Raw genomic sequence first — 26173 nt, 5'->3', positions numbered from 1 at the left:
TGTGGGCCTTCGTGCACTATTTTTTTCTCCGCAAATAGGCTCATTTTTCCGCATACAGACAAATGGTCTGCGAATGTGGATAGTCTAGTTCTTAGTTTTAAAACCAGGGCGCAGCACCTTATAAGGAAAGATTATGTTAGTTTACTGCTGGTCATACGCAGAAAATTGTTACTTCAATAAATCCGAAAGGTATGTAAATAATTATTATGCCTAAATATTGTACTAAGAGTCTATGTTTTTTGCCTAACGTTCGGTAATTATTCTAGATGTTGGGAATTAGTTCAGGTCGCTCGGGGTAGCCTTGCGGTCTGGGGCGCCTTGCCACGGTTCGCGCGGCTTCCCCCGTCGGAGGTTCGAGTCCTCTCTCGGGCATGAGTGTCCGTGTTGTCCTTAGCCTAAGTTAGTTGAAGTTAGATTAAGTAATGTGTAAGTCTAGGGACGGATGACCTCAGCAGTTTGGTCCCATAGGATCTTCCCACAAATTTACAAATTAGTTAAGTTTTGCATAATTTTTTTCGTTACTATGGAATAACACATTTTATGAAAGCCCTCGTACGTGGACCTCTGGTCATAATGCATATATGATAATTTCAATTTAGTCTTTGATAATGCAATACTGACAGCTGTTTCTACAAAACTATAGCAATGCGTGAAATATTCACTAACAAGCAATTAGAAGCTCTTCTTAACACCGACAAAGCGGAATTATTTGACTGGAAAGACGACGAATTTTCGTTTTAGACTGAAGACTGTCTCGCTGAGCTTGATGAAACTAACTGGAGAACAATGAGAAGGTTAAGATGTCGTGCCACTTGCTGGGAGAAGAGGCTGTAGTTCCACAGTGAATTACGCTGACAGCTGAGGTGTAGATGGCGTGGAAAATGTGATCTGTGTTTAAGCAGTTTCAAAAGTTAGATTGTACAGTGTTGGGCAACTATCAAAATTTGTTGAGGCAAGGAATGCCTCAAAGTGCAGGAAACATGGTTGCAGTTCGATGATAAGAGACGTGCATCAAATGTGGAATGTGTTTATGTGCTGTGAAAAATAATTATTTTGAAGCTTATCATATTTACTGGCAGAAGCACATTATTACCTGCAGAAATTGTTATATGATTATTATTTTCTTGCATTTACGGGGTTGTCTTAGAACATCAACAAAAATCTGTATTGGAACTCAAATATTAACGTTGAGAATCATATATATATAGGATGAGTCACTAATTGTTGCCACCAAGAATAACTCCGAAAGTGTGATAGGAGCTAAAACGTTTGTGGGACAAAAGTTGCATGGGACAACGCGGGCCATAACATAACGTTGGTTTTTTGTTGCAAGGTGGGATCGCGCCAGAGATATGAAGGTTAACTTTGTTTTTTTAAATGGCATGCTATAGTTGCGTAATTATTTTCTGATAGCGGCTATCGAGACGGGTCCAGTGATATGTAACAGTAAGGTCTTTGAAGGTCAACGAAGGTCAAAAAGTTGGTATGAACTTACATTTACGGATGGTGTTCGAAGTGATGACCATTGGTATCAATGCAGTGTGGCAATCTTCTTATCATGGATTGAGTGGCACTTATCAAAGCACATGCTCTGACAATTCTCTCTCGTATATCGTGCAAATAGTAAATATTCGCCGAATACGGCGTATCCATCTAAGGTGCCATTGACACGTAAACGCCATTCGACGGTTTCGCAATACATCACTAATAGGAACGGTAAGACTAGTATCGTCGAATCAAGCGAAAGTGAATTATGTATTCCTTCGAAGAACAAGTCGATATGCTTCTCATTTACGGAGAATAGCAACGAAATTCAGTGAGAGCTAGAGACTTATACGCTGAAAGATATCCTCAACGTACTCACCCTACACGTCGTTCATTTTAATGTGTGTATGATAAATTGAGAACAACTGGATCTTTAATGCATTGGAAACATATCCGGCAAAGGAAAGTTACTAACGAGGAAACGGAAATTGGTACTCTTGCCACTGTGGTTCGAGATCCTTCTGTTAGTTCGCGTCAAATCGCAAGGGAATCTGTCATGAGCCAGAGTAGTGTTGTTCGGTTCTGCATCGCCTTAAATATCATCCTTACCATATCAGTCTCCGCCAAGAATTAATTGGTACGGATTGTATGCGTCGCACTGAATTCTGCCGATGGGATCAACTTTAGATTCAGAGGGATGACACATTTATTAATTGATTTTATTTACTGACGAGGTTATATTCACGAGCCATGGAAATGTTAATTTGCATAACATGCATTATTGGGCAACTGAAAATGCATGTTGGCTGCCGTAAGTCGCACACCAAAAACCGAGGTCGGTGAATGTATGGTGTGGGATTCTGGAGGACAGAATTATAGGCCCGTATTTCATCAGAGGAAATCGTTATGGTAGGAAGTACACCACATTTCTGCAAGAAACATTAGGTTTATTATTGGAAGAAATACCTTTAGGAACAAGGAACAGAATGTGGTATCAACACGATGGGTGTCCGGCACATTTTTCGCTGATGGCTAGAGATGAGGTGTAGAGACAACTCCCAAATCGTTGGATTGGACGCGGAGGAGATGTGTCGTGGCCGGCTCGTTCGCAAGACTTGACGCCTCTGGATCTTTTGTTGTGGGGATTCGTAAAAGACATTGTGTATAAAGACGTTCGAACTACACCTGACGATATGCGAGAGAGAATTGTCAGAGCATGTCCTTCAGTAAGTGCCGATGTGATAAGGAATACCACCAATCCATGATAAGAAGATTGCAACACTGCATTGATATCAATGGTCATCACTTCGAACACCTTCTGTAAATGGACGTTCATGCCTCCTTTGTGACCTTCGTTGACCTTCAAAGACCTTACTGTTACACAACATAGGATTCGTCTCGATAGCTGCTATCAAAAAATAAGTACCCAACTATAGTATCCCATTTAAAAATCAATGTTGACCTTCATATCTCTGACGCGACTCCACCTAGCAACAAAAAACCAACGTCATATTATGGCCCCTGTTGTCCCATGCAACTTTTGTCCCACAAACATTTCAGCTCCTACCATCAAAACATATGTCATTTGCATTTATATCATGTCTGTTAATTAGTTTGCTGGAAAATATGAACAGAAAAATATGAACAGAAAAATTTCTTGCGATTTTTTTTTTCTTTTTTTGTCTGAGGAGTGAAGAGGTTATCTTGGATCCCACCAAATATCTTTTTCATAATTTTCCTTTCAAAGGTTTTTGATTTTACTTGTTCTGATTTTGTTAACGTCAATGTCTCACAAGCGTATGTCAGAAGGTATATGATAAGATGTTTGTGTGCACGAATCTCTGAATTTCTTGAAATAAGTTTGGTTTTTATGCATCCAGTAATGCGAAAAAAACAGCTATTAACTTCTTGAATTCTGATATTTGTTTCTTCTGTAGTTAACAAAGTTCCAAGGCAAGCGAACTGGGCTACTGTTTCGATTTTCTTTGCACCAATTTAGTTTGCCGTGAGAGAATGGAGTTTTTAGTTCAAATGGTTCAAATCGCTCTGAGCACTGTGGGACTTAACTTCTGTGGTCATCAGTCCCCTAGAACTTAGAACTACTTAAACCTAATTAACCTAAGGACATCACACACACCCATGCCCGAGGCAGGATTCGAATCTGCGACCGTAGCGGTCGCGCGATTCCAGACTATAGCGCCTAGAACTGCTCGGCCACTCCGGCCGGCGAGTTTTTAGTTTTTCTTTTGTTAATTTCTATTCTTGTTACACGTAAGCTGTCATAGAACATTGTCTTAAGTGAATTAACTTCTCGTTCATTCTATCCCAAGATTGTGATGTTATGTGCATATGCCAGTATGTAATAACACGGACAGATACATTGACAAATTTCAGTCCCCATCCCAAGAAGTCAAGATGAATAACTGAGATAATTATTGAGAGGGCCCAATTAATATACAAGCCTGAGGCTTAGAGGATGAGCTATGCCATTTATGGAATTATTTCCTTTCATTCGTAAAAACAATCACAGCTTATATCAGCAGAGTGCTAAGAAGAAACAGTACTGACAAAGTGTTGAAACCCACAAGAAATGTGCGTGATTATTTGGATACTATGAAGGACCATTCGTACCGCTTGTCAGGGCAGTAGTATATAAAATCCGTTGTACATGAGGTCAAGTGTACACAGAAACTACTATAACAAGCATCAACCCAAGGCTTAAAGAACAGAAAACAAATCGTCAACTCGGAAACGGTGGATAAATCGGTAGCAGCAGATTAAACGCTGGCACCAGGAACTCGTCAGATTTGATTCCCATTTCTTTAGTCCTGCCATGGTGCAATTGTTACTAGGCTATTACTAGGCTAGAATTTACAGAGAATCCATAGAAATTCAAAAACATAAAAACAACTTCAGCAGAATAGAAATAGAATACAAATAAGACTAGTTCTGAGCTATAGTGTTGAAGAAAGGAAACGACACCAACTCTTCTGCAGTACACGATCCATACGTGCAATCAGTTCGGCTCGCTGAGCTTGTTTGTCTTTGAATACTTCTGTTTTTCGTTTATTGTTATTCCATTCCTTCGTCCCAGAGACGCTGTTAGTAGGTCAGCTGTGGAACAATGCTCCACTCTTCAGCCAAAGGAGTTTAAAAGATACAAAGATTGAAATAAAATTTTTAAAAGGTTGATCAACGTACATATATTTTTGAAATAAACGAAACTAGCGAACCGCCCCGGGTTCGCACGGATAGCGTTAAAAATCTACGGCCGAACGACTGTTATGATAAACCTGCCTCATGAATCATTCTACCTATTAGCGAAAACCGTACCAAAACCCATATTGTAGTTCCTAAGATTAGCCTTCACATATCAGACAGAAAAAAACGTGGAGAGGAACTTTGATTTATATTGTAAATAGACATGTGGTGAAGAATTATTCATTTACGATGTTTGAAATGCATACGAAAACAATATCTGTCCTTTAAAACAGTGATCATGAGTTAAACATTACTCTGCATTATACTTCACTTCACTACCGCTTGATGGGAGGTAGCTACATTTAGTAGCAGTTATGAAAAGTGGGAAAGTGGAATGTTCTTAAGGTGCATTTAAAGTTCTATGGAGATAAGCAGTTCAAGTGAGTTGGGTTGTGACGATAGTTAAAATATGGGAGTAACAAAAGCACACATAGTATTAATGTTGTTCTTTACAGTCTTGGCATGTGATATGGTCGTCGTTGTTCATGTGAAATCTACATCTACATCTACGTCTACATGGATACTCTGCAAATCACATTTAAGTGCCTGGCAGAGGGTTCATCGAACCACCTTCACAACTCTCTATTATTCCAATCTCGTATAGCACGCGGAAAGAACGAACACCTATATTTTTCCGTGCGAGCTCTGAAAAAATGGTTCAAATGGCTCTGAGCACTATGGGACTTAACTTCTGAGGTCATCAGTACCCTAGAATTTAGAACTACTTAAACCTAACTAACCTAAGGACATCACACACATCCATGCCCAAGGCAGGATTCGAACCTGCGACCGTAGCGGTCGCGCGGTTCCAGACTCTAGCGCCTAGAACCGCTCGGCCACTCCAGCCGGCTGCGAGCTCTGATTTCCCTTATTTTATCATGGTGATCGTTTCTCCCTATGTAGGTCGGCATTAACAAAATATTTTCGCATTCGGAGGAGAAAGTTGGTGATTGGAATTTCGTGAGAAGATTCCTACGAGATGAAAGACGCCTTTGTTTTAATGATGTCCATTCCAAATCCTGTATCATACAGTGACTCTCTCACCTCTATTTTGCTCTTCTTTGAACATTTCGATGTACTCCGTCAATCCTATCTGATAAGGATCCCAAACTGGGCAGCAGTATTCTAAAAGATGACGTGCAAGCGTAGTGTAGGCAGTCTCTTTAGTAGATCTGTTACATTTTCTAAGTGTCCTACTAATAAAACGCAGTCTTTGGTTAGCCTTCCACACAACATTTTTTTTATGTTCCTTCCAATGGATGATTTCTTGTGTTGTGTTCATTACATTCATTGCTACGGCTCCTTGATGTTCACAAACTTGCAATTGGCACTTAGGGTACAACATCATGATCAACTCTACAGCAGAACAAAGATCACCACAGCACATGCCAGAACGCTGAAGAGCAACTTTAATGTCTATGTGTACTTTCGTTAAATGTCTTTATATTCCCATTGAAGCCCGAAGGTGACGTTTATACCTCGAAACATGTTGCTTCATTAAATAATTTAAGTAAGTCAACAAATGTTGTGACTGGCAGTGGTTTCTGAAAAACCTTTTCATACGGATAGCTAGGATGCGGCCCGAGCGTAGGAAGGAAGGGTGGTAACCTGATACGGGGGCTGGATGTGAGGGCCAGTTTCTTTGTGAAGGTGTAAGGCCGTTAAAACGGTGCTGGAAAGAGATACGAAGGGCGTGCAAGTGTAAAGTGAGTTGTGGGGGTGAGATTATGGGAAGTACGGGATATAAAGTATAAGATATACAGAGGTGTTCAGTGTTGGGAAGGAGATGGAGAAAACTGACGAGCTGGTAAGGGATTCTTGTAGGGGAGGGTAAGCGGTTGCCGGACCCTGGTGGCCGAGCGGTTCTAGGCGCTTCAGTCTGGAACCGCGCCACCGCTACGGCCGCAGGTTCGAATCCTGCCTCGGGCATGGATGTGTGTGATGTCCTTAGGTTAGTTAGGTTTAAGTAGTTCTAAGTTCTAGGGCCTCCCCCCATGAACCATGGACCTTGCCGTTGGTGGGGAGGCATGCGTGTCTCAGCGATACAGATAGCCGTACCGTAGGTGCAACCACAACGGAGGGGTATCTGTTGAGAAGCCAGACAAACGTGTGGTTCCTGAAGAGGGGCAGCAGCCTTTTCAGTAGTTGCAAGGGCAACAGTCTGGATGATTGACTGATCTGGCCTTGTAACAATAACCAAAACGGCCTTGCTGAGCTGGTACTGCGAGCGGCTGAAAGCAAGGGGAAACTACGGCCGTAATTTTTCCCGAGGGCATGCAGCTTTACTGTATGGATAAATGATGATGGCGTCCTCTTGGGTAAAATATTCCGGAGGTAAAATAGTCCCCCATTCGGGTTCCGGGCGGGGACTACTCAAGAGGATGTCGTTATCAGGAGAAAGAAAACTGACGTTCTACGGATCGGAGCATGGAATGTCAGATCACTTAATCGGGCAGGTAGGTTAGAAAATTTAAAAAGGGAAATGGATAGGTTAAAGTTAGATATAGTGGGAATTAGTGAAGTTCGGTGGCAGGAGGAACAAGACTTCTGGTCAGGTGACTACAGGGTTATAAACACAAAATCAAATAGGGGTAATGCAGAAGTAGGTTTAATAAAGAATAGGAAAATAGGAATGCGGGTAAGCTACTACAAACAGCATAGTGAACGCATTATTGTGGCCAAGATAGATACGAAGCCCACACCTACTACAGTAGTACAAGTTTATATGCCAACTAGTTCTGCAGATGACGAAGAAATTGAAGAAATGTATGATGAAATAAAAGAAATTATTCAGATAGTGAAGGGTGACGAAAATTTAATAGTCATGGGTGACTGGAATTCGGTAGTAGGAAAAGGGAGAGAAAAAAACGTAGTAGCTGAATATGGATTGGGGCTAAGAAATGAAAGAGGAAGCCGCCTGGTAGAATTTTGCACAGAGCACAACTTAATCATAGCTAACACTTGGTTTAAGAATCATGAAAGAAGGTTGTATACATGGAAGAACCCTGGAGATACTAAAACGTATCAGATAGATTATATAATGGTGAGACAGAGATTTAGGAACTAGGTTTTAAATTGTAAGACATTTCCAGGGGCAGATGTGGACTCTGACCACAATCTATTGGTTATGACCTGTAGATTAAAACTGAAGAAACTGCAAAAAAGGTGGGAACTTAAGGAGACGGGACCTGGATAAACTGAAAGAACCAGAGGTTGTACAGAGTTTCAAGGAGAGCATAAGGGAACAATTGACAGGAATGGAGGAAAGAAATACAGTAGAAGAAGAATGGGTAGCTTTGAGGGATGAAGTAGTGAAGACAGCAGAGGATCAAGTAGATAAAAAGACGAGGGCTAGTAGAAATCCTTGGGTAACAGAAGAAATATTGAATTTAATTGATGAAAGGAGAAAATATAAAAATGCAGTAAATGAAGCAGGCAAGAAGGAATACAAACGTCTCAAAAATGAGATCGACAGGAAGTGCAAAATGGCTAAGCAGGGACGGCTAGAGGACAAATGTAAAGACGTAGAGGCTTATCTCACTAGGAGTAAGATAGATACTGCCTACAGGAAAATTAAAGAGACCTTTGGAGATAGGAGAACCACTTGTATGAACATCAAGAGCTCAGATGGAAACCCAGTTCTAAGCAAAGAAGGGAAAGCAGAAAGGTGGAAGGAGTATATAGATGGTCTATACAACGGCGATGTACTTGAGGACAATATTATGGAAATGGAAGAGGATGTAGATGAAGATGAAATGGGAGATACGATACTGCGTGAAGAGTTTGACAGAGCTGAAAGACCAGAGTCGAAACAAGGCCCCCGGGGTAGACAACATTCCATTGGAACTACTGAGGGCCTTGGGAGAGCCACTCCTGACAAAACTCTGCCATCTGGTGAGCAAGATGTATGAGACAGGCGAAATACCCTCAGACTTCAAGAAGAATATAATAATCCCAATCCCAAAGAAAGCAGGTGTTGACAGATGTGAAAATTACCGAACAATTAGTTTAATAAGCCACAGCTGCAATATACCAACACGAATTCTTTACAGACGAATGGAAAAACTGGTAGAGGCTGACCTCGGGGAAGATCAGTTTGTATTCCGTAGAAATACTGGAACACGTGCGACCTTACGACTTATCTTAGAAGAAAGATTAAGGAAAGGCAACCCTACGTTTCTAGCATTTGTAGACTTAGAGAAAGCTTTTGACAATGTGGATGGAATACTCTCTTTCAAATTCTAAAGGTGGCAGGGGTAAAATACAGGGAGCGAAAGGCTATTTACAATTTGTACAGAAACCAGATGGCAGTTATAAGAGTCGAGGGACATGAAAGGGAAGCAGTTGTCGGGAAGGGAGTAAGACAGGGTTGTTGCCTCTCGCCGATGTTATTCGATCTGTATATTGAGCAAGCAGTAAAGGAAACAAAAGAAAAATTCGGAGTAGGTATTAAAATCCATGGAGAAGAAATAAAAACTTTAAGGTCCGCCGATGACATTGTAATTCTGTCAGAGACAGCAAAGGACTTGGAAGAGCAGTTGAATGGAATGGATAGCGTTTTGAAAGGAGGATATAAGATGAACATCAACAAAAGCAAAACGAGGATAATGGAATGTAGTCGAATTAAGTCGGGTGATGCTGAGGGAATTAGATTAGGAAATGAGACACTTAAAGTAGTAAAGGAGTTTTGCTGTTTGGGGAGCAAAATAACTGATGATAGTCGAAGTAGAGAGGATATAAAATGTAGACTGGCAATGGCAAGGAAAGCGTTTCTGAAGAAGAGAAGTTTGTTAACATCGAGTATAGATTTAAGTGTCAGGAAGTCATTTCTGAAAGAATTTGTGTGGAGTGTAGCCATGTATGGAAGTGAAACATGGACGATAAATACACTCCTGGAAATGGAAAAAAGAACACATTGACATCGGTGTGTCAGACCCACCATACTTGCTCCGGACACTGCGAGAGGGCTGTACAAGCAATGATCACACGCACGGCACAGCGGACACACCAGGAACCGCGGTGTTGGCCGTCGAATGGCGCTAGCTGCGCAGCATTTGTGCACCGCCGCCGTCAGTGTCAGCCAGTTTGCCGTGGCATACGGAGCTCCATCGCAGTCTTTAACACTGGTAGCATGCCGCGACAGCGTGGACGTGAACCGTATGTGCAGTTGACGGACTTTGAGCGAGGGCGTATAGTGGGCATGCGGGAGGCCGGGTGGACGTACCGCCGAATTGCTCAACACGTGGGGCGTGAGGTCTCCACAGTACATCGATGTTGTCGCCAGTGGTCGGCGGAAGGTGCACGTGCCCGTCGACCTGGGACCGGACCGCAGCGACGCACGGATGCACGCCAAGACCGTAGGATCCTACGCAGTGCCGTAGGGGACCGCACCGCCACTTCCCAGCAAATTAGGGACACTGTTGCTCCTGGTGTATCGGCGAGGACCATTCGTAACCGTCTCCATGAAGCTGGGCTACGGTCCCGCACACCGTTAGGCCGTCTTCCGCTCACGCCCCAACATCGTGCAGCCCGCCTCCAGTGGTGTCGCGACAGGCGCGAATGGAGGGACGAATGGAGACGTGTCGTCTTCAGCGATGAGAGTCGCTTCTGCCTTGGTGCCAATGATGGTCGTATGCGTGTTTGGCGCCGTGCAGGTGAGCGCCACAATCAGGACTGCATACGACCGAGGCACACAGGGCCAACACCCGGCATCATGGTGTGGGGAGCGAACTCCTACACTGGCCGTACACCACTGGTGATCGTCGAGGGGACACTGAATAGTGCACGGTACATCCAGACCGTCATCGAACCCATCGTTCTACCATTCCTAGACCGGCAAGGGAACTTGCTGTTCCAACAGGACAATGCACGTCCGCATGTATCCCGTGCCACCTAACGTGCTCTAGAAGGTGTAAGTAAACTACCCTGGCCAGCAAGATCTCCGGATCTGTCCCCCATTGAGCATGTTTGGGACTGGATGAAGCGTCGTCTCACGCGGTCTGCACGTCCAGCACGAACGCTGGTCCAACTGAGGCGCCAGGTGGAAATGGCATGGCAAGCCGTTCCACTGGACTACATCCAGCATCTCTACGATCGTCTCCATGGGAGAATAGCAGCCTGCATTGCTGCGAAAGGTGGATATACACTGTACTAGTGCCGACATTGTTCATGCTCTGTTGCCTGTGTCTATGTGCCTGTGGTTCTGTCAGTGTGATCATGTGATGTATCTGACCCCAGGAATGTGTCAATAAAGTTTCCCCTTCCTGGGACAATGGATTCACGGTGTTCTTATTTCAATTTCCAGGAGTGTAGTTTGGACAAGAAGAGAATAGAAGCTTTTGAAATGTGGTGCTACAGAAGAATGCTGAAGATTAGGTGGGTAGATCACATAAATAATGAGGAAGTATTGAATAGGATTGGGGAGAAGAGAACTTTGTGGCATAGCTTGATCAGAAGAAGGGATCGGTTGATAGAACATGTTCTGAGGCATCAAGGGATCACCAATTTAGTATTGGAGGGCAGCGTGGAGGGTAAAAATCGTAGAGGGAGACCAAGAGATGAATACACTAAGCAGATTCAGAAGGATGTAGGTTGCAGTAGGTACTAGGAGATGAAGAAGCTTGCACAGGATAGAGTAGGATGGAGAGCTGCATCAAACCAGTCTCAGGATTGAAGACCACAACAACAACAACAACAAGTTCTAGGGGACTGATGATCTCAGAAGTCGGACTGCAAGGGGAAGTGGAGTTCAAGGATTTGGAGGGATTGACAAAATGTTGGAGGAGCAGATATTCGAATAGCAACTGACGAAGGCTTTATAGCGTCTGACGATGTCTCCAGCATTAGAAGTGGAGACGTCAGGCGGTGACACATGGCTTAGATCACGGCCGACACAGGGGTAACAAAAGTCATGAGATACCTTCTAATATCGCGTCGGACCTCCTTTTGCCCGGCGTAATGCAGCAGTTCGACGTGGCATGCACTCAACAACGCTTTGGAAGGCCCTGCAGAAATAATAAGCCTTAGTTTCTATAGCTATCTATAGTTGCGACAGTGTTACCGGTGCAGGATTTTGTGCACGAACTTTCCTCTCCCATATATGTTCGATTTGTGGCCAAATCATTTGCTCGAACTGTCCAGAATGTTCTTGAAACAACTCGCGAACAGCTGTTGTCAGCCATAAAAATTCTATCGTTATTTCGCAATATGAAGTCCATGAATGGCTGCCAATGGTCTCCAGGTAGTCGAACAAAATCACTTCCAGACAATGGTCGGTTCTGTAGGACCAGAGGACATAGTCCAATCCATGCAAACACAGCCCACCCCGTTATGGAGCCACTACCAGCTTGCACAATGCCTTGTTGACAGCCGGCCGATGCGGCCGTGCGGTTCTGGGCGCTTCAGTCTGGAACCGCGTGACCGCTACGGTCGCAGGTTCGAATCCTGCCTCGGGCATGGATGTGTGTGATGTCCTTAGGTTTGTTAGCTTTAAGTAGTTCTAAATTTTAGGGGACTGATGACCACAGATGTTAAGTCCCATAGTGCTCAGAGCCATTTTTTGAACCTTGTTGACAACCTGGGTCCATGGATTCGTGGGGTCTGCACCACACTTGAACACTACCATCAGCTGTTACCAACTGAAGTCGAGACACATTTCAACAGACCACGGTTTTCCAACCGTTCAGGATGCAACCGATATGGTAGTGAGTTCACGACAGGCTCTAAAGGCGATGTGCGCGATATTAGCCGAGCGGTCTAGGGCGCTGCAGTCATGGACTGTGCGGCTGGTCCCGGCGGAGGTTCGAGTCCTCCCTCGGGCATGGATGTGTCTGTTTGTCCTTAGGATAATTTAGGTTAAGTAGTGTGTAAGCTTAGGGACTGATGACCTTAGCAGTTAAGTCCCATAAGATTTCACACACATTTGAACATTTTTTTTTTTTTTTTGTGCAGGCGATGTCGTGTTGTTAGCTAAGGCACTCATGTCGGTCTATTATTGCCATAGCCCATTAACGCCAAATTTCGCAGCACTGTCCTAACGGATACGTTCGACGTACGTCTCACAATGGTTTCTGCGATTATTTCACGCACTGACAACTATAGGCAAACACCGCCGCTCTCGGTCGTTAAGTGAAGGTTCAAATGGCTCTGAGCACTATAGGACTTAACGTCTGAGGTCATCAGTCCCCTAGAACGTAGAACTACTTAAACCTAACTTACCTAAGGACATCACACTCATCGATGCCCGAGGCAGGATTCGAACCTGCGACCCTAGCGGTCGCGCGGTTCCAGACTGACGCCCCTAAGACCACTCGGCCACACCGGCCGGCTCGTTAAGTGAAGGCCGTCGGCCACTGCATTGTTCGTGGTGAGGGGCAATCCCTGAAATTTGGCATTCTGGGCACACTCTTGACATTATGGATCTCGGAATACTGACTCCCTAAGGTATCCGAAATGTAATGTCCCATGCGTCTAGCTCCACCTACCTTTCAGCGTTCAAAATCTATTAATTCCCGTCGTGCGGCTACAATCACTTCGGAAACCTTTTCACACGAGTACAAACGACAGCTCTGGCAAGGCACTGCACTTTTATACACTACTGGTTATCAAAATTGCTACACCTCGAAGATGACGTGCTACAGACGCGAAATTTAACCGACGGGAAGAAGATGTTGTGATATGAAAATGATTAGCTTTTCGGAGCATTCACACAAGGTTGGCGCCGGTGGCAACACCTACAACGTGCTGACGTGAGGAAAGTTTCCAACGGATTTCTCATATACAAACAGCAGGTGACCGGCGTTGCCTGGTGAGACGTTGTTGTGATGCCTCGTGTAAGGAGGAGAAATGCGTACCACCACGTTTCCGACTTTGATAAAGGTCGGATTGTAGCCTATCGCGATTGCGGTTTATCGTATTGCGACACTGCTGCTCGCGTTCGTCGAGATCCAATAACTGTTAGCAGAATATGGAATCGGTGGTTCGGGAAGGTAATACCGAACGCCGTGCTGGAGCCCAACGGCTTCGTATGACTAGCAGTCGAGATGACAGGCATCTTATCCGCATGACTATAACGGATCGTGCAGCCACGTCTCGATCCATGAGTCAACAGATGGGGACGTTTGCAAGACAACAACCATGTGCACGAACAGTTTGACGACGTTTGCAGCAGCATGGACTATCAGCTCGGAGTCCATGGCTTCGGTTACCCTTGACGCTGCATCACAGACAGGAGCGCCTGCGATGGTGTACTCGACGACGAACCTGGATGCACGAATGGCAAAACGTAATTTTTTCGGATGAATCCAGGCTCTGTTTACAGCGTCATGATTGTCGCATCTGTGTTTGACGACATCGCGGTGAACGCACATTGGAAGCGTGTATTCGTCATCGCCATACTGGCGTATCACCCGGCGTGATGGTGTGGGGTGCCATTGGTTACACGTTTCGGTCACCTCTTGTTCGCACTGACAGCACTTTGCACAGTGGACGTCACATTTCAGATGAGTTACGACCCGTGGCTCTACCCTTCATTCGCTCCCTGCGAAACCCTACATTTCAACAGAATAATGCACGACTGCATGTTGCAGGGCCTGTACGGGCCTTTTTGGACACATAAAACGTTCGACTGCTGCCCTGGCCAGCACATTGTGCAGATCTATCACCAACTGAAAACGTCTGGTCAATGGTGGCCGAGCAACTGGCTCGTCACAATACGCCAGTCATTACTCTTGATGAACTGTGGTATCGTGTTGAAGCTGTATAGGCAGCTGTACCTGTACACGCCATCCAAGCTCTGTTTGACTCAATGCCCAGGCGTATCAATGTCGTTATTACGGCCAGAGGTGGTTGTTCTGGGTACTGATTTCTCACGATCTATGCACCCAAATTGGGTGAAAATATAATCACATGTCAGTTCTAGTATAATATATTCGTCCAATGAATACCCGTTTATCATCTGCATTTCTTCTTGGTGTAGCAATTTTAATGGCCAATAGTGTACCTTGTGTACGCAACACTAGCGCCATCCGTATAGGCGCTTATCGCTATGCCATGTGTTCGGTCACCGCTGTGTAATGCTCGTACAAGTAAAATCAGCAAGGAAATGCGATCGCCAGTGTTGGGTGTGAGCTTCCGTGTGTCGCCCTGCGGGCCAGCGTGGCGGCACGCGCCGTTGCTTGGCTTTGTGGGATGTAGGTGGCTGGCGGGCGCGCCTCAGCCCGGAGGTGTATTTCTGGACGCCGCGGCGCGCCGCCCATCACTCGCGCCACGGGGCGGACGCAGCTCATCTGCACCTACACATACCATCTCACCGTCTGTGGTGGACGGTACTTATAACCTCCCCACAGATGTTAGCGTTTTCGTTATTTAAAAACACCAATGACAAGTGAATAAGGAGGATCTGTTCTCTTAAATCAAAAGAACGTGAATATTCTTTTAGTGACAATAGCAGCAAACCCGACGAACATACTGATTTTCACTGTTCAAAACAGCTGCGATCTACGGAGACGAATTCCAGTGGGACGTAGAGCCATCTTTAGAAGACACGAGGTAAGCAAACCTTTCGTCCAGCAATCAGTGAACCACCTAGTTCACATTGTTACGATTTACTCTCGCAGTTTATCCGACATGTTCCACGGCGTGCAACTTACTGTCGAGAGCAGCTTGCTGAGTTAGTATGTACAAAGCTACGTGTACAAGCCTTTAAAATGTTTTGAGCAGATGGAGAGAAACACTTGTTATGTTGCACAGGTACACCGTTTCACCGCTAGAGCTACCTGAAGGTTTCGACGCTAAAGACATTCAGAGACGCCCGCACCGTAGGCGAGTGGTCAGTGCGTCTGAATCTCATGCGGGCTGTAGTTGCGGTACTGCCAGGGATTCATCGTGGCGGGAGGACTGGAACGGAATGTACTCAGCCTCGTAATGTCAGCTGAGATTCTCTGTCAAATGAAAATGATACAATGGAAAACAGTAAGTAGACTGTTTACTATTTCAAAACTAATCTCCATAACTGTTAAACCATTTATCCCACTGTGAGATTAGACGGTCAGTGCCTTCATGGAAAAACGTTTACAGTTGCCTGCAGACCATGATTGTACCCAGACCTGCACCTCTTCGTAAACCGACGGCCACGAATGTCTTTCTTCAGGGCTCTAAAAATATGGAAACAACATGATGACGGTATATGGGATGTCTAAGGGCTTCAAGTGAAACTTCTGCAGTGTAACTCCAACCACTCAGAAATGTTGACTGACGGGTAATACCCGCCCACAAATTGCCGAGACTGTTTCCAGTACACTTCAGAAGTATCGCTGGGAAGCCCTTATACATCTTTCACATAATGCCGGTCTCTCCCCATGCGATTTACATATTTTTGCAGCCCTGTAGAAAGACATTCGTAGCCGTCGATTCGCTTCGGACTATGAGGAACACGCCTGGGTACAGTCATGCTTCCCTAGTGTAATGGTTCTTTATTTACGTGACCATTACGGCACTCCAACCCCAGTTCTCGATACCAGTAATATCGTACTACTTTTCTGCGAAGTAACAGACATATTTTTGTGACAATATTCACATTTGGTTTCATTAATGTATAGGTACTCCGATGTATCGATATATTACAGTGATATGGTTCTTGTGTGTATTCATTTCTGTGAGACTGTCATAATCTTTGACTTACTTGTAACCGTTGTTTCACTTTGCAGAAGTTAAGTTGTTATTTCGCTTTGTAAAAGAACAGTCAAGTCTTGTGTTTGATTAAAGTGGAAATTAAATATATGAAGATTGATACAAAACTGTTTTCTTAATGATGTGACAATTAAGAAGAAGTATATGTGAATTTACAAGAGGTTTAATAAAAATGTTGATCGTGAACTACAAGTGAAAAATTATTTCTACCATACAATTGTTCTGATCTGGGATTGTTTGATCATTAAGAATTTCCTGAAAAACGCATTTGTTATGTCTTCAAATATTGCTAAAATACAGATCTGGACCTTCTAGCAGTCAAAGTGGAATCACCCTAGAATCAACAAGATGAGCCATAACAAGTTCGACGATATCTATGTGGGAATTCAGTCAAGACAAGTGCCAAAATTAATGAGTTTTTTACAGTGACTTCATTATTTCCATTCTGACGATACCATCCACAGTCAATAACTTTGTTGTTGCCCGATAAAGCGAACATAAGCTGCGTGAGTAACATTATTAATCTGATTTCTAACCTACTTTGCAAATGGTGGTGTTGTTAGACTAGGCAACCACAAACATTTTTCCGTGAAGGCACTGGCCGTCTTGTCTCATAGTGGGATAAACGTATTAACACTTATGGCGATTACTTTTGAAGTAATAAGCAGCTGACTTACTTTTCTTCCATTTGTCTCTTTTGACTGCCCCTTATACGCGAAAGAGACTTGGTGGCTGCATGGCCTGAAAGTTGACAACGGCCGGCAGAGCGGTGTGCTGACTGGCCCCTGGCCATTCCATATCACGTCCGTATAGCACACACAGCGCAGATGAACCTCAACTCACAACTAGAGCGAGAATATATGGCTACAAAGTTGTAGGAAATCTTCCATCTGACGTTTACGGATCTATGTTGTATGTACGGAATGACATCCAAAACTATAAAGTGCTCGACTGCGCGGTGCGGGAAGGTGTGGAATCTATGGTAATCCAAGTCTCTGGAATAAAACCAGTCTACAAACCTCATAATGTTACATGGTCCAACCCTCCCCTACCAACTATTGGGCATCCTGGATCTATGTCGGCGATTTTAATTCCCACCATACGAACTGGGATTACTCAACAAACAACGAAAATGGAGAGATCTTATCCGAGTGGATTGAATACCTACGGCTCCACCTTGCCTATGATGCTAAAGACCTGAAAACATTCCGATCTACCCGTCGGCAAAGTGAAACTAACCCAGATCTATGCCTCATAACAACTGATCAAAGCCGGCCGGTGTGGCCGAGCGGTTCTAAGCGCTACAGTCTGGAACCGCGCGACCGCTACGGTCGCAGGTTCGGATCCTGCTTCGGACATGGATGTGTGTGAAGTCCTAAGGTTAGTTAAGTTTAAGTAGTTCTAAGTTCTAGGTGACTGATGACCTTAGAAGTTAAGTCCCATAGTGCTCAGAGCCATTTAAACCATTAGCCAACTGATCAAATGATGAATCCACTACTGCATACTAAAAGGGTATTACCTGGTTTCTCCCGCACACAACACCGCCCAGTATTACTGAGCCTGGAGTGCAACTCCCCCTAATTAGATCCACACAGAAACCAAGATGGAATTTCAGAAAAGCAGACTGGACAACTTATGCCAAGGAAGTGGACTCACACCTGCGATGGGTCCCACCCTCTGCAGAGAACTATACACGGTTTGTGGGTGTCCTTACTGCAGTAGCAAAACGTAACATCCCTCGTGGCTATAGGAAAGAATACATCCCTTGTTGGAATTGAGAAGCTGAAATGCTTTATAACGAGTTCCAAAGAAGATCCTGACATAGGAAACCAAATACTAAACGCCATAAATGAAGGCGGAAGGGAAAGATGGGAACATACAACAAAAAACCTGGGCTTCACCTGATCTAGCAGGATGGCATGGTCTCCCTTACGCCAGTTGGGAACACCAACACCCCTAATTAATAGCAACCCTAAAATATCTCCTTCACAAGTAGCACTACAGATAAAACGATAGTAGATGATATCTTCGAGAAAGAGATTAAAGCAGAGATTAAAACTATCGACAGCCAACTTCAAGAATATACGGATTTCTCTATTCCGTTCACAGATCTGGAAATGAATAACGTGATAAAATCTCCTAAACTGAGGAAAGCCGCCGGTCTAGACGGAATATTCCCTGAATTCATCAGACACCTGGGCCCCTCCGCCCGTGCATGGCTTAGACAATTCTACTGTGACATCATGAACACCAGCCGGGTCCCCTATCAGTTCAAGATAGCCAAAATCCTCGCAATCTTAAAACCAGGAAAGCCACAGGATGACCCAGCTAGCTATCGGCTAATAGCCCTATTGAGCATTTGCTACAAGCTATTAGAAAGACTGTTGTACAACAGAGTATATGACTCCATAGATAGACTAATTCCCGCAGACCAGGCAGGATTTAGGAACAAACGGAGCTGCTGTGAACAAGTCCTTGCCTTAACCTCATACATTGAGTCAGGCTTTCAAAGGGTCCAAACAACCCGTGTGGCTTTTGTGGACCTCTCGGCCGCCTATGATACCATCTGGCTCGACGGACTCATACTCAAGCTGAAAAAAGCGATCCCTTGCCGCAAGACAACTAAGCTTCTGGAAAACACGTTGAAAAATCGCTACCTCAGAGTGAACGTAGGTCAATCTACGAGTAAATCCTACTCAATAAACAATGGGCTCCCACAGGGATCAGTGTTGGCTCCCCTTCTCTTCAACCTATACATGAGTGACATGCCAGCAACTAAATCGCAAAAATTCTGCTATGCAGATGACATTGCAATATCCATTCACAGCAAGACATTCGAAGAGGGGGAAGCTACTCTGTCAACGGACCTTTGGCTTCTTAACCAGTATTATACGAAATGGAGGCTCTGCCCAAATCCAGATAAAACTGAGGTAAGCGTATTCCACCTGAACGATCATGAGGCAAGACGAGAGTTACAAGTAACATTTTGCAATGAGCGATTGACGCACAACAGCCATCCAAAATATCTAAAATGGTTCAAATGGCTCTGAGCACTATGCGACTTAACATCGGTGGTCATCAGTCCCCTAGAACTTAGAACTACTTAAACCTAACTAACCTAAGGACATCACACACATCCATGCCCGAGGCAGGATTCGAACCTGCAACCGTAGCGGTCACGCGGTTCCAGACTGAAGCGCCCAGAACCGCACGGCCACACCGGCCGGCCCAAAATATGTAGGAATCACTCTTGACCGGTCACTAACCTATAAAAAAAACACCTAGAAATAACCAGTCAAAAGGTAAAAAATCGAAATAACATATTAAGAAAGCTGACTGGAACCTTCTGGGAGCTCAAGCTAACACCCTACGCACCGCAGCACAATCTCTTGTTTACTCGGTGGCAGAATACTGCGCCCCAGTCTGGTACAAGAGCCCACACACGAAGAAAATAGATGTCAAGCTTAATACCACCATGAGGATTGTCTCAGGAACTCTGCAATCAACTCCACTTCCCTGGCTTCATGCCCTTTGCAATGTAGCTCTCCCCTCCCTCAGAAGGCAACAAGCAGCTATCCGAGAATGGAAGAAAATTAATGACCCCTCTGTCTCTGAAGATATACCTATGCGAAAAATATTGGACCATCTACCAACTACCCCCTTAAAATCCAGGAAAACTATATGGGAAGACGAAGTCCTCAAATTCCCAGAAAGGTACGACATAGCAAGGGATTGGAGGCAGTACTGGTCGCTGAATCGTCACCATCCTCTCATCGCTGATTTTGATCCTTCGATACCGGTGGAAAATGGCTCTGAGCACTATGGGACTTAACATCTGAGGTCATCAGTCCCCTATAACTTAGAACTACTTAAACCTAACTAACCTAAGGAGAGCACACACATCCATGCCCGAGGCAGGATTCGAACCTGCGACCGTAGCGGACACGCGGTTCCAGACTGAAGCGCCTAGAACCGCACGGCCACATCAGCCGGCCGGTGGAAGGAATGCAAATGCTCAGAAGAACTTGGTGCAGACTTAATCGTGTGAGGACTAACCACGGCAGGTGTAAGGCCATTCTCCACAAATGGATACTCACTGATGACCCACGATGCGACTGTGGTGCAGAAGAACAAACAATCCCTCACCTGATCTTCGAATGTCCTGCGAGGAGGTTCGAAGGCGAATGGAGCGATATCATGAATTCTACTCCATGTGCTGTTCAGTGAGTGACCTGCTTAGATGTGGACTTGTAATAGCTGCACTGGCTGTCTCCCTAATCTTTCGCATATTGTTGTTTGCAATCAATCATTTAATAATATATTTGTAATTCTTTTATTACATTAATTAATAGTATGTGTGCAATTTTACTCTGTAGATGGCATACGCTAAATAAATAAATAAAATCACGTCCTTATGAGGCCACACGGCCACAAAGACTGACACGGTGGCCGGTCGACGTCTCACGGGCTTCAGGGCCTGAACATGGAGTTTAGTTTACATGTTCAGAGACAGTGTTCAAACTGCCATATGACGAAATTTGCTTTGTATATGATTTTATTTTTATTTATTTATTTGTTTTTTTATTTTTTGTGGGGCGCTCAAGTCCCAGTCTTTACACATTCCAGTCTAACCATTTTAACGAATGATAATGAAATGATGGGGACAACACAAACATCCAGTCCCCGGGCAGAGAAAATCTCCAACCCGACCGGGAATCGAACCCGGGACCGCAGATTTTGCTGAAAATGTCGTCTGCTTACATTGAAGCATAGCTGACATCTGCGTCTAACACGCTCAAACACCCAGGTGTTTCACAAATAACGGCTGCAGCTTCAGGTAAACGGCAACCGTACATAAAACGCTTCAACTTCCCTCTCAAAAAGAAGTCCGTAAGTTTGAGATCGGGAGAACTTGGTGGCCAAGGTAACGGTCCATCTCTCCCAACCCAACAATCGGGAAAACATTGTCTACATGATTTCTTACGTCAACGAAGAAGTGTGTTAGGGCCCAGTCATGCTGGCATCAAATCGTGTAGTCGCCATCAAGAACTTGTAAACGTCAGTACTAACAATAATAATGTAACTGTTCATCCAGGGACGTGGACGCTGATATCAGTAAGGAAAACTTACCCTTCTTAGCAGTAAGACGTAATGGTATTGCAGATCAGATTCCAGTACCAACGTGTTGGAAACGAAGCAGTCAAAACCAGTGTCAGCGTTGGCCTAAGGGTGTTCCAACGTCAAACTCTTCAATGGCCCCTAGCGGCGAAACAGTGCACCTGTGACATTTTGGTCTCCCCTAAACGCTCTATAGATTTGTGTACCTAGTTTTTTTTTATACCCTGTATAGGTGCAGTAATGTGTCGCGGCAAGGAAAGTTCCTTTCCCATATAACAGAAACTGCTACAACTGCTACGCCTTAGAACCTGGTGTTGTGTCATAAATGAAGGCGTATTTTGCTGTGTTCTCTATGTTATGATATCGCCCTGTGAATGTTACTACCTCAAGCAGCAGTTCCAGACTTTCTCCACTCACGAGACAGACGCCTAGTCAAGCCTCTCCCCGAATGAGCCACTCAGGATTACAACGTTCGTGATGTACTCTCGCGAGCTTGTTGCCGAGAATGGCCTCCCTGGGTGACTCATTCGGATTTATCTAACCGCATCCGCATTTACAGTCACAAACCACGAAGTTTTTATTTCCCCCTGAGCAGCTGTCCAGTCCTTCAGACACGTATAGTCAGTCCTCCTGCATGTTTGCTTTACGGAAGCCACTGCTTGCAGTTTTTGTACCCATTGGAACCCATTTATATCTACCTTCACCTTTACTTCGGCCAGCAAGTTATTCCATTGTGCCCTTTCTGTTTCATGCTGTGCCGTCTGCACGTACTACATCTAGGTCTGGATAATATTGATTCTAATCTGTATATCGGTGGGGGCAAAGAGGGAGAGGACAGGCTACACACAATTCAGCAATTTAGTTAACTGAGTGCTCGCTGCCCTCCTACTCTGCTTTATGATGTCCACATCAGCGATACTACACGATACATTGATACGCTATTAAGCCCGTCGCTCATTTGATAAATCCAAAATCAGTTGCGACCAATCGATCTATTCCAAATAGATTTCTTCAGATGAAACCTGCTTCGTTCATCATACCTCAAATTCTACGTAATAAAAGTGGGTTACGATGTAACGAAACAGATCGGCCATTACATAAAACTGCTTGGAATTATCTGTCCCTTTCAAATCGATCTTTTACAGAGAGACGCTTGCACAAGGTGTAAAAGTACGGTGCATTGGCGGCGCCGTCATTTGTACTCAGGTGATTCATGCGAAAAGGTTTCTGATGTGATTATAGCCACACGACGGGTATTAATAGAGTTTGAATGTGGAATGGTAGTTGGAGCTAGACGCATGGGACATTCCATTTCGGAAATCGTTAGAGAGTTCAATATTCAGAGATCCACAGTGTCAAGAGTGTGGCGAGAATACCACATTTCAGGCATTACCTCTCACCACAGACAACACAGTGGCCGATGACCTTCGCTTGAGGACCGAGAGCAGTGGCATTTGAGTAGAGTTGTCAGCGGTAACAGACAAGCAACACTATGTAAAATAACCGCAGAAATAAATGTGGTACGTACGACGAACATATCCGTTAGGACAGTGCGGCGGAATTTGGCGTTAAGAGGAGGTTTACTATCTTTGGCCCGAAAAAAGCATGTTCTTTGACAATTTTTTTCTCGCGATGTGTTATAGGTATCAATGTCAAATTTGATCAAAATGTTTATTGATATTTCCTCTACAAACTGGAATTTTTTCGACCGGAAATGTCGAAGAGCAAAGGCGGGAGTGCTGTCGGAACGAAACAAAATTTCGATGTAGACCTCCACGCGCGGTATGTCACAGGTCAGCCGGCTCGTCTGAAATCAAAATTGAGTTGACATTAGCGACGTATGTAAGATTCTTTAGCAGCTATACCTCGCTTAAGTTATTTGGACCACAGGAAACAAAATGGCGGCCATTTGAAACAGCTGTTCAGATGTGTGTGAAATCTTATGGGACTTAACTGCTAAGGTCATCAGTCCCTAAGCTTACACACTACTTAACCTAAATTATCCTAAGGACAAACACACACACCCATGCCCGAGGGAGGACTCGAACCTCCGCCGGGACCAGCCGCACAGTCCATGACTGCAGCGCCTAGACCGCCCATTTGAAACAAAATAGGGTTTTTTTCATCGATGTTTCGAACTCGTCGGCCAAGTAAAACTATTTATAGTTGATGGATCGGGATAAAAGTGGTACAACTCCTAGACAATTTAGTGAGCTCCGTCTGAAACAAAGAATCAGTAGATTTGAAGTTACCACACCGCGCGATTAAAAAAAAATCATTTCGAGAAAAACGCGTTTGAAGTTTTGACTACATGTAAATGCAATATTATGCAACTTACGTTCAATCTGCTATTCCGGGTCCATAAACTAGTCCTTCCTCTTCCTCATAGAGAGCGTTCTGATCGATCTGGGCCATCCTGCGCTCCTCTAGAGCCGATCGTACAGCAGGTGACAAGCGGTTTTCGGCCGCTTGAATCCGGTGATCGTCCGAATGCTTGGCGAACTGCGTCGGCTGCCAGGAAAGTCGCAATCTCCACAGCCTCCGCACCAGAATGCAAATGCTTGGGGACTAACTTCCAAACACACGCGTTCAAACTTTCATTTGAATTTTGTGTGTTTCCTCCCAAGCACTGGTACAATAACTCGTCCTCCGAAAGGGCCTCGTGGATCGAATGAATCACTTTTTGAACTTCTTTGGAGAGCGGCTGGTCGTGTTGATATTCGTCCAGATATCCGGTAGCCTCTGCAATGCGCCACTTGCACCAACTAGTTTCCCCAGTCGGACAATTTTGGTGTTGTGGGTGGTCATCCGTCGAACACTTGTGGAAATACGTTGCCGAAATTGCCTTCTTCATCTGTTCCACCAATTGGAATGCCGTCGGATTGCCAAGCCGTAGTACGTCATAAGTTCCTTGATCACTTTATCAGTTGTGCTCATGGGCAAGCACATCGAATAATTTTTCGCGGCTACAAAGTCGAAATTCCCTGGTGCTTGAAAAAGGCCGATTTCAGGCAGATGTATTTTTTGTTCAACTGCGAATAACAAACATTTCTGTACCGTATGCGGAAAAACCGTTTCAGGGGTGGATTCTAAACACTTTCATGGATCCAAAAATGCAATTTTTAAAAAAATCGATTTTTTTGAACGAAAAGATAGTACACCTCCCCTTAACGGGCTATGGTAACAACAGACCGACGCCAGTGCATTTGTAAACAGCACGATATCGCATGTAGCGCTTGTCCTGGACTTGTTACCATATCGGTTGCACCCTAGACGACTGGAAAATGGTGGCCTGGACAGATGAGTCTCGGTTTCAGTTGGTACGAACTGATGGTAGCGTTCAAGTGTGGTGCAGACCCCACGAAGCCATGGTCCCAAGTTGTCAAGAAGGTAGTGGCTCCATAATTGTGTTGGTTGTTTTCACATAGAGTGGACTGTGTCCTCTGGTTCTACAGAACCGATCGCTGACTGGAAATGATTTTTTTGGGCTTCTCGGAGACCATTCGCAGCCATTCATGGACTTCATATTCCCAAACAACGATGAAATTTTTATGGGTGACAATGCGCCATGTCATTGGGCCACAATTGTTCTCGATTGGTCTGAACAACATTCTAGACATTTCGAAAGAATGATGTGACCACTCGGATCATTCACATCGAAAATTAATGCGGAATAATCGAGAGATAAGTTCGTGCACAAAATCCTGCACCGGCAACACTTTCGAAATTATGGACGGCTACAGAGGCAGCATATCTCAGTGTCTCTACAGAGAACTTCCAACGACTTGTTGAGTCCATGCCACGTCGAGTTTCTGTACTAGACTGGGGAAAAGAAAGTCCGGCAAGGTGTTTGGAGGAATCCCATTACTTTTTCACCTCATTGTATACTTGCTTTTCCTGTCGTCCAAGTTATCGTATACTGTGTGTCTTTTAGAAATTAATCGCAGCTTTACTGTTGTAGTAGAAATTACAACCTCTACTTCGCACTGACGTAATAGGTATTATGGTGTGGGAAGGGGGGGGAGGGGCCTGGGGGGAAGGGGGGCGGTTGGATGTAGCTTTCCATAACACTAATTCTGCAAGGTGTGGATGAAAACACCGGTCATCTTAATGTTGACAGTTTTTTAGAAAAGTCTTTTGTAGCAGTTTACTTATTTTAATCGAAGCACGAGTCGGGCGTGGTGGTCTAGTCGGGGAATGCGTGCCAGGAAACCGAGACGCCGCTGGATCGAGTTCTATTGAAATTTTCAGCCGGTCTTCAACCTACCCTTCACTTCTAAACGATGTCAGGAGGCACCAGGAACGACACGTAGTTCGGATTCCGCGTTCTGCTGTAGGTCCCCTTTCTGCGAGTGGATAATTGGGTTAGATTAGGGACACGCAAGTCGCTGAAGTGGAGTCCGATTGAAGGACTTGCGCCCAACCACTGAGCCACACGAAATCATTATTATTATCATCGAAGCAGATTGGTAAAGATACATCTATATGTTTTATAACAGTTTGCCTAGACAAAATGGCTCTGAGCACTATGGGACTCAACATCTGAGGTCATCAGTCCCCTAGAACTTAGAACTATTTAAACCTAACTAACCTAAGGACATCACACACATCCATGCCCGAG

At 44.6% G+C, this 26173-nt stretch overlaps 1 protein-coding gene across 2 annotated transcripts in view; it reads left to right on the top strand.

Annotated features, from left to right (window-relative positions):
• LOC126470415 (uncharacterized) overlaps positions 1-26173 on the top strand; it is a 462727-nt gene that overhangs the window by 178102 nt on the left and 258452 nt on the right. The window contains exon 1 of one of the 2 annotated variants that reach the window (XR_007586177.1): positions 15093-15294. The exons of the other annotated variant lie outside the window; for it this stretch is intronic. The gene's annotated coding sequence lies outside the window, so the exon portion shown is untranslated. Of the gene's footprint in view, positions 1-15092; positions 15295-26173 lie in introns of those variants that run through there. 2 annotated transcript variants of the gene reach the window in all.

The sequence above is a fragment of the Schistocerca serialis genome, chromosome 3 (genome assembly GCF_023864345.2).
Source record: "Schistocerca serialis cubense isolate TAMUIC-IGC-003099 chromosome 3, iqSchSeri2.2, whole genome shotgun sequence".
NCBI lineage: Eukaryota > Metazoa > Arthropoda > Insecta > Orthoptera > Acrididae > Schistocerca > Schistocerca serialis.
This window is presented reverse-complemented; position numbering and strand designations above follow the sequence as displayed.